The 15903-nt window shown below is 43.6% G+C and overlaps 14 non-coding genes across 14 annotated transcripts; all 14 read left to right on the top strand.

Annotated features, from left to right (window-relative positions):
* Window positions 1-567: 567 nt before the first annotated feature.
* Window positions 568-649, top strand: TRNAS-CGA (transfer RNA serine (anticodon CGA)). Its single transcript has one exon. It is a non-coding gene; the product is annotated as a tRNA-Ser (tRNA).
* Window positions 650-1818: 1169 nt separating this feature from the next.
* On the top strand, window positions 1819-1900 carry TRNAS-UGA (transfer RNA serine (anticodon UGA)). The gene has a single exon. It is a non-coding gene; the product is annotated as a tRNA-Ser (tRNA).
* Window positions 1901-3067: 1167 nt separating this feature from the next.
* Window positions 3068-3149, top strand: TRNAS-UGA (transfer RNA serine (anticodon UGA)). The gene has a single exon. It is a non-coding gene; the product is annotated as a tRNA-Ser (tRNA).
* A 1168-nt stretch (window positions 3150-4317) lies between these two features.
* TRNAS-UGA (transfer RNA serine (anticodon UGA)) lies at window positions 4318-4399 on the top strand. The gene has a single exon. It is a non-coding gene; the product is annotated as a tRNA-Ser (tRNA).
* A 541-nt stretch (window positions 4400-4940) lies between these two features.
* On the top strand, window positions 4941-5022 carry TRNAS-CGA (transfer RNA serine (anticodon CGA)). Its single transcript has one exon. It is a non-coding gene; the product is annotated as a tRNA-Ser (tRNA).
* A 1712-nt stretch (window positions 5023-6734) lies between these two features.
* Window positions 6735-6816, top strand: TRNAS-CGA (transfer RNA serine (anticodon CGA)). Its single transcript has one exon. It is a non-coding gene; the product is annotated as a tRNA-Ser (tRNA).
* Window positions 6817-7985: 1169 nt separating this feature from the next.
* Window positions 7986-8067, top strand: TRNAS-CGA (transfer RNA serine (anticodon CGA)). The gene has a single exon. It is a non-coding gene; the product is annotated as a tRNA-Ser (tRNA).
* A 1157-nt stretch (window positions 8068-9224) lies between these two features.
* TRNAS-UGA (transfer RNA serine (anticodon UGA)) lies at window positions 9225-9306 on the top strand. Its single transcript has one exon. It is a non-coding gene; the product is annotated as a tRNA-Ser (tRNA).
* A 546-nt stretch (window positions 9307-9852) lies between these two features.
* TRNAS-CGA (transfer RNA serine (anticodon CGA)) lies at window positions 9853-9934 on the top strand. The gene has a single exon. It is a non-coding gene; the product is annotated as a tRNA-Ser (tRNA).
* A 1167-nt stretch (window positions 9935-11101) lies between these two features.
* TRNAS-CGA (transfer RNA serine (anticodon CGA)) lies at window positions 11102-11183 on the top strand. The gene has a single exon. It is a non-coding gene; the product is annotated as a tRNA-Ser (tRNA).
* Window positions 11184-11724: 541 nt separating this feature from the next.
* TRNAS-CGA (transfer RNA serine (anticodon CGA)) lies at window positions 11725-11806 on the top strand. Its single transcript has one exon. It is a non-coding gene; the product is annotated as a tRNA-Ser (tRNA).
* A 542-nt stretch (window positions 11807-12348) lies between these two features.
* Window positions 12349-12430, top strand: TRNAS-UGA (transfer RNA serine (anticodon UGA)). Its single transcript has one exon. It is a non-coding gene; the product is annotated as a tRNA-Ser (tRNA).
* Window positions 12431-14210: 1780 nt separating this feature from the next.
* TRNAS-CGA (transfer RNA serine (anticodon CGA)) lies at window positions 14211-14292 on the top strand. Its single transcript has one exon. It is a non-coding gene; the product is annotated as a tRNA-Ser (tRNA).
* Window positions 14293-14833: 541 nt separating this feature from the next.
* On the top strand, window positions 14834-14915 carry TRNAS-CGA (transfer RNA serine (anticodon CGA)). The gene has a single exon. It is a non-coding gene; the product is annotated as a tRNA-Ser (tRNA).
* Window positions 14916-15903: the final 988 nt, after the last annotated feature.

Genomic DNA, 15903 nt, shown 5'->3' with positions numbered 1-15903 from the left:
ATAGGTTCGAATCCTGCTTGCAGCGTCATGAGATTTTGCATGAACACCATTTGGTTTAGTTAAGTAAATGTTCACTTCTCGTTACGCAATCCTCATCAAGTCACAGAGTTAAATGGAAAACACTCAAACTCGATATAAACATTGAGACAATTTCCAAACCCAGAAAGTGTTTTAGAGAGCTGGTGGCTCGGAAGGGTTTGTAGTCTGGACCTGTCCTGCCTGATCTAGACAAGTCATGAAAAGAGTACTTTTTTTTATGAAGCATGTCTTGTTTAGGCTTTTGGACTCTTTCTTAGTACACTTAAGGGCCCGTTACCACCGCCGTAGTATAGGGAAAAGTGGGTGAAACATGCAGTGATTGGTTACCACTCATCTGTGCCCTTTCACTCACTTTGAGTGATGCATGTTGCTATTTTTATTAATTGTATGAAAGCATGTAAAATAAGTGAGGACAACAGGGCACTGCTGGTACGTGCCCCGTCCTTCTGTTACTTTATTTTTTTGGTCTCGGCCTGACATGAGCAGAGCATGGCTCGTATACGACAACAGTGACATCATACTCATGTAGCTGCGATGGCCGAGTGGTTAAGGCGTTGGACTCGAAATCCAATGGGGTTTCCCTGCGCAGGTTCGAATCCTGCTTGCAGCTTAGTGTGCCTTTGCATGAACACTATTTGGTTTAGTTAAGGAAATGTTCACTTCTCGTTACGCAATCCTCATCAAGTCACAGAGTTAAATGGCAAAAACTCAAACTAGATGTAAACATTGAAACTATTTCCACACCTAGGAAGTGTTTTAGAGAGCAGGGTGCTCGGAAGGGTTTGTAGTCTGGACCTATCCTGCCTGATCTAGACAAGTTACGAAAAGAGTAATTTTTTTTTATGAAGCGTGTCTTGTTTAGGCTTTTGGACTCTTTCTGAGTACAATTAAGGGCCCGTTGCCACCGCCGTAATATAGGGAAACAAGGGTAGAAATGTGCAGTGATTGATTACCGCTCATCTGTGCCCTGTCACTCACTTTGAGTGATGCGTATTGCTATTTTTATTAATTGTATGAAAGTACGCGAAATAAGTGAGGGCAACAGGGCACTGCTGGTACGTGCCCCGTCCTTCCGTTACTTTATTTTTTAGGTCTCGGCCTGACATGAGTAGCGCATGGCTCGTATACGACAACAATGACATTATACTCATGCAGCTGTGATGGCTGAGTGGTTAAGGTGTTGGACTTGAAATCCAATGGGGTTTCCCTGCGTAGGTTCGAATCCTGCTTGCAGCGTCATGAGATTTTGCATGAACACCATTTGGTTTCATTAAGTAAATGTTCACTTCTCGTTACGCAATCCTCATCAAGTCACAGAGTTAAACGGCAAAAACTCAAACTAGATGTAAACATTGAGACAATTTCCACACCCAGGAAGTGTTTTAGAGAGCAGGTGGCTCGGAAGGGTTCGTAGTCTGGACCTGTCCTGCCTGATCTAGACAAGTCATGAAAAGAGTACTTTTTTTTATGAAGCATGTCTTGTTTAGGCTTTTGGACTCTTTCTTAGTACACTTAAGGGCCCGTTACCACCGCCGTAATATAGGGAAAAGTGCGTAGAATCATGCAGTGATTGATTACCACTCATCTGTGCCCTTTCACTCACTTTGAGTGATGCATGTTGCTATTTTTATTAATTGTATGAAAGCATGCAAAATAAGTGAGGACAACAGGGCACTGCTGGTACGTGCCCCGTCCTTCTGTTACTTTATTTTTTAGGTCTCGACCTGACATGAGTAGCGCATGGCTCGTATACGACAACAGTGACATCATACTCATGCAGCTGCGATGGCCGAGTGGTTAAGGCGTTGGACTTGAAATCCAATGGGGTTTTGCCGCGTAGGTTCGAATCCTGCTTGCAGCGGCATGAGATTTTGCATGTACACCATTTGGTTTAGTTAAGTAAATGTTCACTTCTCTTTACGCAATCCTCATCAAGTCACAGAGTTAAACTGCAAAAACTCAAACTAGATGTAAACATTGAGACAATTTCCACACCCAGGAAGTGTTTTAGAGAGCAGGTGGCTCGGAAGGGATCGTAGTCTGGACCTGTCCTGCCTGATCTAGACAAGTCATGAAAAGAGTACTTTTTTTATGAACCGTGTCTTGTTTAAGCTTTTGGACTCTTTCTGAGTACACTTAAGGGTCCGTTGCCACCGCCGTAATATAGGGAAACGAGGATAGAAATGTGCAGTGATTGATTACCGCTCATCGGTTCCCTGTCACTCACTTTGAGTGATGCGTATTGCTATTTTTATTAATTGTATGAAAGCATGCAAAATAAGTGAGGACAACAGGGCACTGCTGGTACGTGCCCCGTCCTTCTGTTACTTTATTTTTTATGTCTCGGCCTGACATGAGTAGTGCATGGCTCGTATACGACAACTGTGACATCAAACTCACGCAGCTGCGATGGCTGAGTGGTTAAGGTGTTGGACTTGAAATCCAATGGGGTTTCCCCGCGTAAGTTCGAATCCTGCTTGCAGCGTCATGAGATTTTGCATGAACACAATTTGGTTTAGTTAAGTGAATGTTCACTTCTCGTTACGCAATCCTCATCAAGTCACAGAGTTAAACGGCAAAAACTCAAACTAGATGTAAACATTGAGACAATTTCCACACCCAGGAAGTGTTTCAGAGAGCAGGTGGCTCGGAAGGGTTCGTAGTCTGGACCTGTCCTGTGTCATCTAGACAAGTCATGAAAAGAGTACTTTTTTTTATGAAGCGTGTCTTGTTTAGGCTTTTGGACTCTTTCTGAGTACACTTAAGGGCCCGTTGCCACCGCCGTAATACATGGAAACGAGGGTAGAAATGTGCAGTGATTGATTACCGCTCATCTGTACCCTGTCACTAATTTTGAGTGATGCATATTGCTATTTTTATTAATTGTATGAAAGTATGCGAAATAAGTGAGGACAACAGGGCACTGCTGGTATGTTCCCCGTCCTTCCGTTACTTTATTTTTTAGGTCTCGACCTGACATGAGTAGCGCATGGCTCGTATACGACAACAGTGACATCATACTCACGCAGCTGCGATGGCCGAGTGGTTAAGGCGTTGGACTTGAAATCCAATGGGGTTTCACCGCGTAGGTTCGAATCCTGCTTGCAGCGGCATGAGATTTTGCATGAACACCATTTGATTTAGTTAAGTAAATGTTCACTTCTCTTTACGCAATCCTCATCAAGTCACAGAGTTAAACTGCAAAAACTCAAACTAGATGTAAACATTGAGACAATTTCCACACCCAGGAAGTGTTTTAGAGAGCAGGTGGCTCGGAAGGGTTCGTAGTCTGGATCTGTCCTGCCTGATCTAGATAAGTCATGAAAAGAGTACTTTTTTTTATGAAGCGTGTCTTGTTTAAGCTTTTGGACTCTTTCTGAGTACACTTAAGGGCCTGTTGCCACCGCCGTAATATAGGGAAACGAGGATAGAAATGTGCAGTGATTGATTACCGCTCATCGGTTCCCTGTCACTCACTTTGAGTGATGCGTATTGCTATTTTTATTAATTGTATGAAAGCATGCAAAATGAGTGAGGACAACAGGGCACTGCTGGTACGTGCCCCGTCCTTCTGTTACTTTATTTTTTATGTCTCGGCCTGACGTGAGTAGTGCATGGCTCGTATACGACAACTGTGACATCATACTCATGCAGCTGTGATGGCCGAGTGGTTAAGGCGTTGGACTTGAAATCCAATGGGGTTTACCCGCGTATGTTCGAATCCTGCTTGCAGCGTCATGAGATTTTGCATGAACACCATTTGGTTTAGTTAAGTAAATGTTCACTTCTCGTTACGCAATCCTCATCAAGTCACAGAGTTAAACGGCAAAAACTCAAACTAGATGTAAACATTGAGACAATTTTCACACCCAGGAAGTGTTTTAGAGAGCAGGTGGCTCGGAAGGGTTCGTAGTCTGGACCTGTCCTGCCTGATCTAGACAAGTCATGAAAAGAGTACTTTTTTTTATGAAGCGTGTCTTGTTTAAGCTTTTGGACTCTTTCTGAGTACACTTAAGGGCCTGTTGCCACCGCCGTAATATAGGGAAACGAGGATAGAAATGTGCAGTGATTGATTACCGCTCATCGGTTCCCTGTCACTCACTTTGAGTGATGCGTATTGCTATTTTTATTAATTGTATGAAAGCATGCAAAATAAGTGAGGACAACAGGGCACTGCTGGTACGTGCCCCGTCCTTCTGTTACTTTATTTTTTATGTCTCGGCCTGACGTGAGTAGTGCATGGCTCGTATACAACAACTGTGACATCATACTCATGCAGCTGCGATGGCCGAGTGGTTAAGGCGTTGGACTTGAAATCCAATGGGGTTTCCCCGCGTAAGTTCGAATCCTGCTTGCAGCGTCATGAGATTTTGCATGAACACCATTTGGTTTAGTTAAGTAAATGTTCACTTCTCGTTACGCAATCCTCATCAAGTCACAGAGTTAAACGGCAAAAACTCAAACTAGATGCAAACATTGAGACAATTTTCACACCCAGGAAGTGTTTTAGAGAGCAGGTGGCTCGGAAGGGTTCGTAGTCTGGACCTGGTCTGCCTGATCTAGACAAGTCATGAAAAGAGTACTTTTTTTATGAAGCGTGTCTTGTTTAAGCTTTTGGACTCTTTCTGAGTACACTTAAGGGCCCGTTGCCACCGACGTAATATAGGGAAATGAGGATAGAAATGTGCAGTGATTGATTACCGCTCATCTGTGCCATGTCACTCACTTTGAGTGATGCTTGTTGCTATTTTTATTAATTGTATGAAAGCATGCAAAATAAGTGAGGACAACAGGGCACTGCTGGTACGTGCCCCGTCCTTCCGTTACTTTATTTTTTTGGTCTCGGCCTGACATGAGCAGAGCATGGTCCTATACGACAACAGTGACATCACACTCATGCAGCTGCGATTGCCGAGTGGTTAAGGCGTTGAACTCGAAATCCAATGGGGTTTCCCTGCGCAGGTTCGAATCCTGCTTGCAGCGTAGTGTGATTTAGCATGAACACCATTTGATTTAGTTAAGGAAATGTTCACTTCTCGTTACGCAATCCTCATCAAGTCACAGAGTTAAATGGCAAAAACTCAAACTAGATGTAAACATTGAAACTATTTCCACACCTAGGAAGTATTTTAGAGAGCAGGTGGCTCGGAAGGGTTTGTAGTTTGGATCTATCCTGCCTGATCTAGACAAGTTACGAAAAGAGTAATTTTTTTTATGAAGCGTGTCTTGTTTAGGCTTTTGGACTCTTTCTGAGTACAATTAAGGGCCCGTTGCCACCGCCGTAATATAGGGAAACGAGGGTAGAAATGTGCAGTGATTGATTACCGCTCATCTGTGCCCTGTTACTCACTTTGAGTGATGCGTATTGCTATTTTTATTAATTGTATGAAAGTATGCGAAATAAGTGAGGACAACAGGGCACTGCTGGTACGTGCCCCGTCCTTCCGTTACTTTATTTTTTAGGTCTCGGCCTGACATGAGTAGCGCATGGCTCGTATACGACAACAGTGACATCATACTCATGCAGCTGCGATGGCTGAGTGGTTCAGGTGTTGGACTTGAGATCCAATGGGGTTTCCCCGCGTGGGTTCGAATCCTGCTTGCAGCGGCATGAGATTTTGCATGAACACCATTTGGTTTAGTTAAGTAAATGTTCACTTCTCATTACGCAATCCTCATCAAGTCACAGAGTTAAACTGCAAAAACTCAAACTAGATGTAAACATTGAGACAATTTCCACACCCAGGAAGTGTTTTAGAGAGCAGGTGGCTCGGAAGGGTTCGTAGTCTGGACCTGTCCTGCCTGATCTAGACAAGTCATGAAAAGAGTACTTTTTTTTATGAAGCGTGCCTTGTTTAAGCTTTTGGACTCTTTCTGAGTACACTTAAGGGCCCGTTGCCACCGCCGTAATATAGGGAAACGAGGATAGAAATGTGCAGTGATTGATTACCGCTCATCTGTGCCCTGTCACTCACTTTGAGTGATGCGTGTTGCTATTTTTATTAATTGTATGAAAGCATGCAAAATAAGTGAGGACAACAGGGCACTGCTGGTACGTGCCCTGTCCTTCTGTTACTTTATTTTTTATGTCTCGGCCTGACGTGAGTAGTGCATGGCTCGTATACGACAACTGTGACATCATACTCACGCAGCTGCGATGGCCGAGTGGTTAAGGCGTTTGACTTGAAATCCAATTGGGTTTCTCCGCGTAGGTTTGAATCCTGCTTGCAGCGTCTTGAGATTTTGCATGAACACCATTTGGTTTAGTTAAGTAAATGTTCACTTCTCGTTACACAATCCTCATCAAGTCACAGAGTTAAATGGAAAAAACTCAAACTAGATGTAAACATTGAGACAATTTCCACACCCAGGAAGTGTTTTAGAGAGCTGGTGGCTCGGAAGGGTTTGTAGTCTGGACCTTAGTACACTTAAGGGCCCGTTACCACCGCCGTAATATAGGGAAAAGTGGGTAGAATCATGCAGTGATTGATTACCACTCATCTGTGCCCTTTCACTCACTTTGAGTGATGCATGTTGCTATTTTTATTAATTGCATGAAAGCATGCAAAATAAGTGAGGACAACAGGGCACTGCTGGTACGTGCCCCGTCCTTCCGTTACTTTATTTTTTTGGTCTCGGACTGACATGAGCAGAGCATGGCTCGTATACGACAACAGTAACATCATAGTCATACAGCTGCGATGGCCGAGTAGTTAAGGCGTTGGACTCGAAATCCAATGGGGTTTCCCTGTGCAGGTTCGAATCCTGCTTGCAGCGTAGTGTGATTTTGCATGAACACCATTTGGTTTAGTTAAGGAAATGTTCACTTCTCGTTACGCAATCCTCATCAAGTCACAGAGTTAAATGGCAAAAACTCAAACTAGATGTAAACATTGAAACTATTTCCACACCTAGGAAGTGTTTTAGAGAGCAGGTGGCTCGGAAGGGTTTGTAGTCTGGACCTATCCTGCCTGATCTAGACAAGTTAAGAAAAGAGTAATTTTTTTTTATGAAGCGTGTCTTGTTTAGGCTTGTGGACTCTTTCTGAGTACAATTAAGGGCCCGTTGCCACCGCCGTAATATAGAGAAACGAGGGTAGAAATGTGCAGTGATTGATTACCGCTCATCTGTGCCCTGTCACTCACTTTGAGTGATGCGTATTGCTATTTTTAATAATTGTATGAAAGTATACGAAATAAGTGAGGACAACAGGGCACTGCTGCTACGTGCCCCGTCCTTCCGTTACTTTATTTTTTAGGTCTCGGCCTGACATGAGTAGCACATGGCTCGTATACCACAACAGTGACATCATACTCATGCAGCTGCGATGGCTGAGTGGTAAAGGTGTTGGACTTGAAATCCAATGGGGTTTTCCTGTGTAGGTTCGAATCCTGCTTGCAGCGTCATGAGATTTTGCATGAACACCATTTGGTTTAGTTAAGTAAATGTTCACTTCTCGTTACGCAATCCTCATCAAGTCACAGAGTTAAATGGAAAACACTCAAACTAGATGTAAACATTGAGACAATTTCCACACCCAGGAAGTGTTTTAGAGAGCTGGTGGCTCGGAAGGGTTTGTAGTCTGGACCTGTCCTGCCTGATCTAGACAAGTCATGAAAAGAGTACTTGTTTTTTTGAAGCATGTCTTTTTTAGGCTTTTGGACTCTTTCTTAGTACACTTAAGGGCCCGTTACCACCGCCGTAATATAGGGAAAAGTGGGTAGAATCATGCAGTGATTGATTACCACTCATCTGTGCCCTTTCACTCACTTTGAGTGATGCATGTTGCTATTTTTATTAATTGTATGAAAGCATGCAAAATAAGTGAGGACAACAGGGCACTGCTGGTACGTGCCCCGTCCTTCCGTTACTTTTTTTTTTTGGTCTCGGCCTGACATGAGCAGACCATGGCTTGTATACGACAACAGTGACATCATACTCATGCAGCTCCGATGGCCGAGTGGTTAAGGCGTTGGACTCGAAATCCAATGGGGTTTCCCTGTGCAGGTTCGAATCCTGCTTGCAGCGTAGTGTGATTTTGCATGAACACCATTTGGTTTAGTTAAGGAAATGTTCACTTCTCGTTACGCAATCCTCATCAAGTCACAGAGTTAAATGGCAAAAACTCAAACTAGATGTAAACATTGAAACTATTTCCACACCTAGGAAGTGTTTTAGAGAGCAGGTGGCTCGGAAGGGTTTGTAGTCAGGACCTATCCTGCCTGATCTAGACAAGTTACGAAAAGAGTAATTTTTTTTATGAAGCGTGTCTTGTTTAGGCTTTTGGACTCTTTCTGAGTACAATTAAGGGCCCGTTGCCACCGCCGTAATATAGAGAAACGAGGGTAGAAATGTGCAGTGATTGATTACCGCTCATCTGTGCCCTGTCACTCACTTTGAGTGATGCTTGTTGCTATTTTTATTAATTGTATGGAAGCATTCAAAATAAGTGGGGGATACAGGGCACTGCTGGTACATGCCCCGTCCTGCCGTTACTTTAATTTTTAGGTCTCGGCCGGACGTGAGCAGCGTATGGCTCGTATACGACAACAGTGACATCATACTCATGCAGCTGCGATGGCTGAGTGGTTAAGGCGTTGGACTCAAAATCCAATCTGGTTTTGTTCGAATCCTGCTTGCAGCGTAGTGTGATTTTGCATGAACACCATTTGGTTTAGTTAAGTAAATGTTCACTTCTCGTTACGCAATCCTCATCAAGTCACAGAGTTAAATGGAAAACACTCAAACTAGATGTAAACATTGAGACAATTTCCACACCCAGGAAGTGTTTTAGAGAGCAGGTGGCTCGGAAGGGTTCGTAGTCTGGACCTGTCCTGCCTGATCTAGACAAGTCATGAAAAGAGTACTTTTTTATGAAGCGTGTCTTGTTTAAGCTTTTGGAGTCTTTCTGAGTACACTTAAGGGCCCGTTGCCACCAACGTGATATAGGGAAACGAGGATAGAAATGTGCAGTGATTGATTACCGCTCATCTGTGCCCTGTCACTCACTTTGAGTGATGCGTATTGCTATTTTTATTAATTGTATGAAAGCATGCAAAATAAGTGAGGACAACAGGGCACTGCTGGTACGTGCCCCGTCCTTCTGTTACTTTATTTTTTATGTCTCGGCCTGACGTGAGTAGTGCATTGCTCGTATACGATAACTGTGACATCATACTCACGCAGCTGCGATGGCCGAGTGGTTAAGGCGTTGGACTTGAAATCCAATGGGGTTTCCCCGCGTGGGTTCGAATCCTGCTTGCAGCGTCATGAGATTTTGCATGAACACTATTTGGTTTAGTTAAGTAAATGTTCACTTCTTGTTACGCAATCCTCATCAAGTCACAGAGTTAAACTGCAAACACTCAAACTAGATGTAAACATTGAGACAATTTCCACACCCAGGAAGTGTTTTAGAGAGCAGGTGCCTCGGAAGGGTTCGTAGTCTGGACCTGTCCTGCATGATCTAGACAAGTCACGAAAAGCGTAATTATTTTTTTTATGAAGCGTGTCTTGTTTACGCTTTTGAACTCTTTCTTAGTACACTTAAGGGCCCGTTACCACAGCCATAATATAGGGAAAAGAGGGTAGAAATGCGCAGTGATTGATTACCGCTCATCTGTGCCCTGTCACTCACTTTGAGTGATGCTTGTTGCTATTTTTATTAATTGTATGAAAGCATTCAAAATAAGTGGGGGATACAGGGCACTGCTGGTACGTGCCCCGTCCTGCCGTTACTTTAATTTTTAGGTCTCGGCCTGACGTGAGCAGAGTATGGCTCGTATACGACAACAGTGACATCATACTCATGCAGCTGCGATGGCCGAGTGGTTAAGGCGTTGGACTCGAAATCCAATGCGGTTTCCCTGCGCAGGTTCGAAACCTGCTTGCAGCGTAGTGTGATTTTGCATGAACACCATTTGGTTTAGTTAAGTAAATGTTCACTTCTCTTTACGCAATCCTCATTAAGTCACAGAGTTAAACTGCAAAAACTCATACTAGATGTAAACATTGAGACAATTTCCACACCCAGGAAGTGTTTTAGAGAGCAGGTGGCTCATAAGGGTTCGTAGTCTGGACCTGTCCTGCCTGATCTAGACAAGTCATGAAAAGAATACTTTTTTTTATGAAGCGTGTTTTGTTTAAGCTTTAGGACTCTTTCTGAGTACACTTAAGGGCCCGTTGCCACCGCCGTAATATAGGGAAACGAGGATAGAAATGTGCAGTGATTGATTACCGCTCATCGGTGCCCTGTCACTCACTTTGAGTGATGCGTATTGCTTTTTTTATTAATTGTATGAAAGCATGCAAAATAAGTGAGGACAACAGGGCACTGCTGGTACATGCCCCGTCCTTCTGTTACTTTATTTTTTATGTCTCGACCTGACGTGAGTAGTGCATGGCTCGTATACGACAACTGTGACATCATACACACGCAGCTGCGATGGCCGAGTGGTTAAGGCGTTGGACTTGAAATCCAATGGGGTTTCCCCGCGTAGGTGCGAATCCTGATTGCAGCGTTATGAGATTTTGCATGAACACCATTTGGTTTAGTTAAGTAAATGCTCACTTCTCGTTACGCAATCCTCATCAAGTCACAGAGTTAAAGGGCAAAAACTCAAACTAGATGTAAACATTGAGACAATTTCCACACCCAGGAAGTGTTTTAGAGAGCAGGTGGCTCGGAAGGGTTAGTAGTCTGGACCTGTCCTGCCTGATCTAGACAAGTCATGAAAAGAGTACTTTTTTTATGAAGCGTGTCTTGTTTAAGCTTTTGGACTCTTTCTGAGTACACTTAAGGGCCCGTTGCCACCGACGTAATATAGGGAAACGAGGATAGAAATGTGCAGTGATTGATTACCGCTCATCTGTGCCCTGTCACTCACTTTGAGTGATGCGTATTGCTTTTTTTATTAATTGTATGAAAGCATGCAAAATAAGTGAGGACAACAGGGCACTGCTGGTACGTGCCCCGTCCTTCTGTTACTTTATTTTTTATGTCTCGGCCTGACGTGAGTAGTGCATGGCTCGTATACGAGCACTGTGACATCATACTCATGCAGCTGCGATGGCCGAGTGGTTAAGGCGTTGGACTCGAAATCCAATGGGGTTTCCCTGCGCAGGTTCGAATCCTGCTTGCAGTGTAGTGTGATTTTGCATGAACACCATTTGGTTTAGTTAAGTAAATGTTCACTTCTCGTTACGCAATCCTCATCAAGCCACAGAGTTAAATGGAAAAAACTCAAACTAGATGTAAACATTGAGACAATTTCCACACCCAGGAAGTGTTTTAGAGAGCTGGTGGCTCGGAAGGGTTTGTAGTCTGGACCTGTCCTGCCTGATCTAGACAAGTCATGAAAAGAGTACTTTTTTATGATGCATGTCTTGTTTAGGCTTTTGGACTCTTTCTTAGTACACTTAAGGGCCCGTTACCACCGCCGTAATATAGGGAAAAGTGGGTAGAAACATGCAGTGATTGATTACCACTCATCTGTGCCCTTTCACTCACTTTGAGTGATGCATGTTGCTATTTTTATTAATTGTATGAAAGCATGCAAAATAAGTGAGGACAACAGGGCACTGCTGGTACGTGCCCCGTCCTTCCGTTACTTTATTTTTTTGGTCTCCGCCTGACATGAGCAGAGCATGGCTCGTATACGACAACAGTGACATCATACTCATGCAGCTGCGATGGCCGAGTGGTTAAGGCGTTGGCCTCGAAATCCAATGGGGTTTCCCTACGCAGGTTCGAATCCTGCTTGCAGCGTAGTGTGATTTTGTATGAACACCATTTGGTTTAGTTAAGGAAATGTTCACTTCTCGTTACGCAATCCTCATCAAGTCACAGAGTTAAATGGCAAAAACTCAAACTAGATGTAAACATTGAAACAATTTCCACACCTAGGAAGTGTTTTAGAGAGCAGGTGGCTCGGAAGGGTTTGTAGTCTGGACCTATCCTGCCTGATCTAGACAAGTTACGAAATGAGTAATTTTTTTTATGAAGCGTGTCTTGTTTAGGCTTTTGGACTCTTTCTGAGTACACTTAAGGGCCGTTGCCACCGCCGTAATATATGGAAACAAGGGTAGAAATGTGCAGTGACTGATTACCGCTCATCTGTGCCCTGTCACTCATTTTGAGTGATGCATATTGCTATTTTTATTAATTGTATGAAAGTATGCAAAATAAGTGACGACAAAAGGGCACTGCTGGTATGTGCCCCGTCCTTCCGTTACTTTATTTTTTAGGTCTCGACCTGACATGAGTAGCGCATGGCTCGTATATGACAACAGTGACATCATACTCACGCAGCTGCGATGGCTGAGCGGTTAAGGCGTTGGACTTGAAATCCAATGGGGTTTCCTGGCGTAGGTTCGAATCCTGCTTGCAGCGGCATGAGATTTTGCATGAACACCATTTGGTTTAGTTAAGTAAATGTTCACTTCTCTTTACGCAATCCTCATCAAGTCACAGAGTTAAACTGCAAAAACTCAAACTAGATGTAAACATTGAGACAATTTCCACACCCAGGAAGTGTTTTAGAGAGCAGGTGGCTCGGAAGGGTTCGTAGTCTGGACCTGTCCTGCCTGCTCTAGCCAAGTCATGAAAAGAGTACTTTTTTTTATGAAGCATGTCTTGTTTAGGCTTTTGGACTCTTTCTTAGTACACTTAAGGGCCCGTTACCACCGCCGTAATATAGGGAAAAGTGGGTAGAAACATGCAGTGATTGATTACCACTCATCTGTGCCCTTTCACTCACTTTGAGTGATGCATGTTGCTATTTTTATTAATTGTATGAAAGCATGCAAAATAAGTGAGGACAACAGGGCACTGCTGGTACGTGCCCCCTCCTTCCATTACTTTATTTTTTTGGTCTCGGCCTGACATGAGCAGAGCATGGCTCATATACGACAACCATGACATCTTACTCATGCAGCTGCGATGGCCGAGTGGTTAAGGCGTTGGACTCGAAATCCAATGCGGTTTCCCTGCGCAGGTTCGAATCCTGGGTGATTTTGCATGAACACCATTTGGTTTAGTTAAGGAAATGTTCACTTCTCGTTACGCAATCCTCATCAAGTCACAGAGTTAAATGGCAAAAACTCAAACTAGATGTAAACTTTGAAACTATTTACACACCTAGGAAGTGTTTTAGAGAGCAGGTGGCTCGGAAGGGTTTGTAGTCTGGACCTATCCTGCCTGATCTAGACAAGTTACGAAAGGAGTAATTTTTTTTTATGAAGCGTGTCTTGTTTAGGCTTTTGGACTCTTTCTGAGTACAATTAAGGGCCCGTTGCCACCGCCGTAATATAGGGAAACGAGGATAGAAATGTGCAGTGATTGATTACCGCTCATCTGTGCCCTGTCACTCACTTTGAGTGATGCGTATTGCTATTTTTATTATTTGTATGAAAGCATGCAAATTAAGTGAGGACAACAGGGCACTGCTGGTACGTGCCCCATCCTTCCGTTACTTTATTTTTTAGGTCTCGGCCTGACATGAGTAACGCATGGCTCGTATACGACAACAGTGACATCATACTCATGCAGCTGCGATGGCCAAGTGGTTAAGGCGTTGGACTTGAAATCCAATGGAGTTTCCCCGCGTAGGTTCGAATCCTGCTTGCAGCGTCATGAGATTTTGCATGAACACCATTTGGTTTAGTTAAGTAAATGTTCACTTCTCGTTACGCAATCCTCATCAAGTCACAGAGTTAAACGGCAAAAACTCAAACTAGATGTAAACATTGAGACAATTTCCACTCCCAGGAAGTGTTTTAGAGAGCAGTGGCTCGGAAGGGTTCGTAGTCTGGACCTGTCCTGCCTGATCTAGACAAGTCATGAAAAGAGTACTTTTTTTATGAAGCGTGTCTTGTTTAAGCTTTTGGACTCTTTCTGAGTACACTTAAGGGCCCGTTGCCACCGACGTAATATAGGGAAACGAGGATAGAAATGTGCAGTGATTGATTACCGCTCATCTGTGCCCTGTCACTCACTTTGAGTGATGCGTATTGCTTTTTTTATTAATTGTATGAAAGCATGCAAAATAAGTGAGGACAACAGGGCACTGCTGGTACGTGCCCCGTCCTTCTGTTACTTTATTTTTTATGTCTCGGCCTGACGTGAGTAGTGCATGGCTCGTATACGAGCACTGTGACATCATACTCATGCAGCTGCGATGGCCGAGTGGTTAAGGCGTTGGACTCGAAATCCAATGGGGTTTCCCTGCGCAGGTTCGAATCCTGCTTGCAGTGTAGTGTGATTTTGCATGAACACCATTTGGTTTAGTTAAGTAAATGTTCACTTCTCGTTACGCAATCCTCATCAAGCCACAGAGTTAAATGGAAAAAACTCAAACTAGATGTAAACATTGAGACAATTTCCACACCCAGGAAGTGTTTTAGAGAGCTGGTGGCTCGGAAGGGTTTGTAGTCTGGACCTGTCCTGCCTGATCTAGACAAGTCATGAAAAGAGTACTTTTTTATGATGCATGTCTTGTTTAGGCTTTTGGACTCTTTCTTAGTACACTTAAGGGCCCGTTACCACCGCCGTAATATAGGGAAAAGTGGGTAGAAACATGCAGTGATTGATTACCACTCATCTGTGCCCTTTCACTCACTTTGAGTGATGCATGTTGCTATTTTTATTAATTGTATGAAAGCATGCAAAATAAGTGAGGACAACAGGGCACTGCTGGTACGTGCCCCGCCCTTCCGTTACTTTATTTTTTTGGTCTCCGCCTGACATGAGCAGAGCATGGCTCGTATACGACAACAGTGACATCATACTCATGCAGCTGCGATGGCCGAGTGGTTAAGGCGTTGGCCTCGAAATCCAATGGGGTTTCCCTACGCAGGTTCGAATCCTGCTTGCAGCGTAGTGTGATTTTGTATGAACACCATTTGGTTTAGTTAAGGAAATGTTCACTTCTCGTTACGCAATCCTCATCAAGTCACAGAGTTAAATGGCAAAAACTCAAACTAGATGTAAACATTGAAACAATTTCCACACCTAGGAAGTGTTTTAGAGAGCAGGTGGCTCGGAAGGGTTTGTAGTCTGGACCTATCCTGCCTGATCTAGACAAGTTACGAAATGAGTAATTTTTTTTATGAAGCGTGTCTTGTTTAGGCTTTTGGACTCTTTCTGAGTACACTTAAGGGCCGTTGCCACCGCCGTAATATATGGAAACAAGGGTAGAAATGTGCAGTGATTGATTACCGCTCATCTGTGCCCTGTCACTCATTTTGAGTGATGCATATTGCTATTTTTATTAATTGTATGAAAGTATGCAAAATAAGTGACGACAAAAGGGCACTGCTGGTATGTGCCCCGTCCTTCCGTTACTTTATTTTTTAGGTCTCGACCTGACATGAGTAGCGCATGGCTCGTATATGACAACAGTGACATCATACTCACGCAGCTGCGATGGCTGAGCGGTTAAGGCGTTGGACTTGAAATCCAATGGGGTTTCCTGGCGTAGGTTCGAATCCTGCTTGCAACGGCATGAGATTTTGCATGAACACCATTTGGTTTAGTTAAGTAAATGTTCACTTCTCTTTACGCAATCCTCATCAAGTCACAGAGTTAAACTGCAAAAACTCAAACTAGATGTAAACATTGAGACAATTTCCACACCCAGGAAGTGTTTTAGAGAGCAGGTGGCTCGGAAGGGTTTGTAGTCTGGACCTATCCTGCCTGATCTAGACAAGTTACGAAATGAGTAATTTTTTTTATGAAGCGTGTCTTGTTTAGGCTTTTGGACTCTTTCTTAGTACACTTAAGGGCCCGTTACCACCGCCGTAATATATGGAAAAATGGGTAGAAACATGCAGTGATTGATTACCACTCATCTGTGCCCTTTCACT

The sequence above is a fragment of the Lissotriton vulgaris genome, chromosome 11 (genome assembly GCF_964263255.1).
Source record: "Lissotriton vulgaris chromosome 11, aLisVul1.2, whole genome shotgun sequence".
In the NCBI taxonomy this organism is placed as follows: domain Eukaryota; kingdom Metazoa; phylum Chordata; class Amphibia; order Caudata; family Salamandridae; genus Lissotriton; species Lissotriton vulgaris.
The sequence above is the reverse complement of the archived record's forward strand: the minus strand, read 5'-3'. Positions and strand labels throughout refer to the sequence as shown.